The sequence below is a fragment of the Papio anubis genome, chromosome 19 (assembly GCF_008728515.1).
Source record: "Papio anubis isolate 15944 chromosome 19, Panubis1.0, whole genome shotgun sequence".
Classification (NCBI taxonomy): Eukaryota; Metazoa; Chordata; class Mammalia; order Primates; family Cercopithecidae; genus Papio; species Papio anubis.
In genome coordinates, this window is record NC_044994.1 from 56,924,888 (window position 1) to 56,928,694 (window position 3,807).

The window sequence follows — 3,807 nt, forward strand, 5'->3', positions numbered from 1 at the left end:
AATTATTTCAAAAACATTTTTGTCCATAAACCACTGGCCTATAAGAACACATATCTCAGTCCATCAAGTATGCCAAACCATGTCCATGTTCTTTCCCTCTTTCCCGTTCCACTTGATAGTTGAGCCATGTTCTTCTGGCTATGGTTTTACAGAAAGAATAAAAAGTTGGAACAATTATTTGGGATAGACAGCACAAAGATTCTATTTTGACATCTGAAGATTATAGAGTTAACGAAAAGCATTGAAATTGGCTGGATGATTATGATTATGATTATTATTTTTTTTGAGACGGAGTCTCTCTCTGTCGCCCAGGCTGGAGTGCAGTGGCGCGATCTCGGCTCACTGCAAGCTCCGCCTCCCGGATTCCCGCCATTCTCCTGCCTCAGCCTCCCGAGTAGCTGGGACTACAGGCGCCGCCACCGTGCCCGGCTAATTTTTGTATTTTTAGTAGAGACGGGGTTTCACCATGTTCGCCAGGATGGTCTCGATTTCCTGACCTCGTGATCCGCCCATCTCGGCCTCCCAAAGCGCTGGGATTACAGGCGTGAGCCACCGCGCCCGGCCTGGCTGGATTATTTTAATCCATGTTTATAAATTATAAATATTTGATAATATTTATATTTATTTTATAATTGGACCAAAATACAATAGTATGATATAAACATGTATGTCCTACGCTGCCATTTGTAGCGTGGTGCATTTGCAGATCTGAGTATGAAGAAAGGCACATCAGTCTTAAGCAGTGGTGTGACACTGAACTACGTATCTAATGACTTTGAAGCAGTCGAAATAACTTTGAAAACTCCTGGAGGAGAGGTAGAGGATATACCTTCCTAAAGTTAACATCATTCTGTCAATAGAAGTCTAATATTGATCAGGCGTACTATATTTTATAAAGACTGACAGCTTATAACAAAGCAATTCCATCAATTAATTTGTACATAATCACATAGATACTGAAAGCAAAGATTCTCAGAAATCTCTGAATGTGCTAGATTGAATATCATTATAGACACTAGTGGAGAAAATGTGCATGACCTGAAAGTTTCTTAGGCAAATGCTTCTTTGATGGGAGGATTCCTGTGATCCATGCCGTATTTTCTGTAGGGAAGGGCTATTTTTAATATGTCTTCTTTACCTTGAAATACAGTTTAGCTCATTCTCTCCCTATAATTTGGAAAGAAGGTAGCTACCATAGCAGTTAATCAAGACCTAGCCATACACTACTTAATCAGGGGGGAAAAAAGTCTTCTCCTGATGCAATTTGCTCACAAAAATTTCAAAGAAAGCAGCCCTGGAGTTACCGAGGGTGAATGAAATCAGAATCCAATGCAATGTAGATGCAATAATTCTCTATTTCAGCACACCTATCCACCAGGTTAATATAGCTGTCATTTGTCACAAAAGGCTTTTGGGAAACCAAATGCAGGATTCTTCCCTTTAGCTAGAAACTTACTTGGCTAGAAGGAAAATTGCTGGGGAGGGTACAGAATAACTAATCTCCATTCTTCCCTCAGAAATGTGCTCACCCTGAATTCTCTTGCATTAAAATAGAGGGAGAGCGCTAAGTATTCAGGTGAGCTACCCTGTCAGTCCTTGGGGTCTGGAATCCTATTAAAGGTGTCTTTATAGTTTCACATCAACTGCAACCATTTCAAGAGCTCTCCAGAGATTTTCTCCTGACCACTGCTCCCCTCAATCTCCACTCCCCACAATATAACTCATAAATGACTTTTCAAAGTTTTTACATTTCTCAGTCCTCTTTTTTAAAGCATCAATGAAGGTATTTTTGAAGAATTAATGGGATATTGTATTCCTGGGAGAAAATGACCCAGTCAACTAAACTGGTGAAAATGAAGACTTGTTAAAGAAACCTGGTTTACTTTTCTGAATTAAGAACTGAAGTTGCACTAAGTATTACATTTCTCAACCTCTTTTTGTTATTTCTTGCCCCTTTTTCTGTTTGCTCCACTGGACTCTAAGTTCCATGAGGCAGGAAAAGTGCGTGTCCTATCGATCCTTGAATCTCTAGATGCACACAGGATTAGTTAATGCCTAAATATTTGTTAAATGATTGAAATAATTAATGAACCCTGGGAATAGAACAAATGGGAAAAATATTGAGCTTATAGGCATTTAATTCTCTTCCCACTGTTCTTGAAATTTTACCAAAGAAACTTATGGAAAAATGATTGCTCAATTTAGAGGGACTTCTTTCCCTGAGTCAGGCCTAATTTTAAATTATTTTAAAATAAAAACAATGCAGAAATTTCAGCATAACCAAGCCCTGAAGACAAGTCGAAGGTTACATTCCTACCTTCATTTCTACTTAAAAGCAGTATTGTGCAAAATAAAAAAAAAACCAGATAGCACCTTGGTGGACGCTGCTTTTTGTTTACATAGTTTTAGCCCTTGCTTTATAAAATAAAACTTTTGGAGATCCTCACCTCACAGCTTTTTCAGTGATAAATATGGTATTTTAAAAAGTAGCATCTGTTCCAAAGAATAAATCAATTTTAACCCATTTATTATGCAGTCTCAGGACTGAAATGATTAGCCCGAATATATCAAATCATAACTCCATCACTTCATTGCCACCAGGCTTATAGGCCCTTGTTTGCTGGTTATAACATTAAACAAAAGGTTGATACAAAGTCTGGCCAACATGGCGAAACCCTCTCTCTACTAAAAATACAAAAAATTATCCGGGCGTGTTGTGTGCACCTGTAATTCCAGATACTTGGCAGGGGGAGGCACAAGAATAGCTTGACCCCATGAGGCAGAGGTTACAGTGAGGCAGTGAGACTGGGCCACTGTACTCCAGCCTGGACAACACAGCGATACCTTGTCTCAAAAGAAAAAAAAAAAAAAAAAATTGATAAAACTTTATCAGACTTTGGGGGAACTTCTCAAATTTCCATGTTTGGTATGATGTCATGATAGAATGAAATTTGTTCTGCAAAGATTCATAAACATCGTAGTGTCACTTACTTGAGAACAATATAATTTTAATCTTTTTTTCCCAAGATAAAGGAAAAATTAATCAAATATATGGTAGATGGTAAGGGTATCTTATGTCTGCAAAAGTCCACATTCTTCTGGAATACTACATCAGCAGTAGCAGTACAGACATCTTTTACATTTCAGAAACGCAGAGAAATTGCTGTTGGGTAGACAATTGCTGGAGATACATTGAAATAAGCCTTATGATCTCCACTGAGACGAGAGACAAGGTGTCTGAACAGTTAGCAGTGGGGTTCCTGCCACATTCCTGTGAAACTTTATGACTTAGAAGAGTAAAGATAGGCAGAGAGGCAGACGGATGGCTGTACAGAGCCAGTTGATGTGTGAGGCAAGATGCTAGGTCTGGAGAAGAGGAGTTGAAGAAGATGCTGGCTAGGGGGCTGAGAGGTGTTCATAGACGAACTAGTGAAAGGAGAAAAGAAGATATATATACACACACACACATATATTATATATATAAAGAATATATATATATATTCCTATAGGTATATATTCCTACATGTGATTCTATATATATGTATTTATATATTCCTCTCTCTCTCTATATATATGTGTGTGTATATATATGTTCCTCTCTGTATATTCTCTCTCTCTATAGCAATGATTTTTCAACTTTGAAAAGTCATACTTTCTTTTGAAAACAAACCAAACTAACACAAATGTCTCACAATGCAGGACCTCGGGGTTTCTGGTTTATCACTCTCGGGGCATGTGACCTCACACCTTCTTAAGAATTAAACATTGATATGAACTGATGATTGCAGCACAGTTGGACCAGTGCTC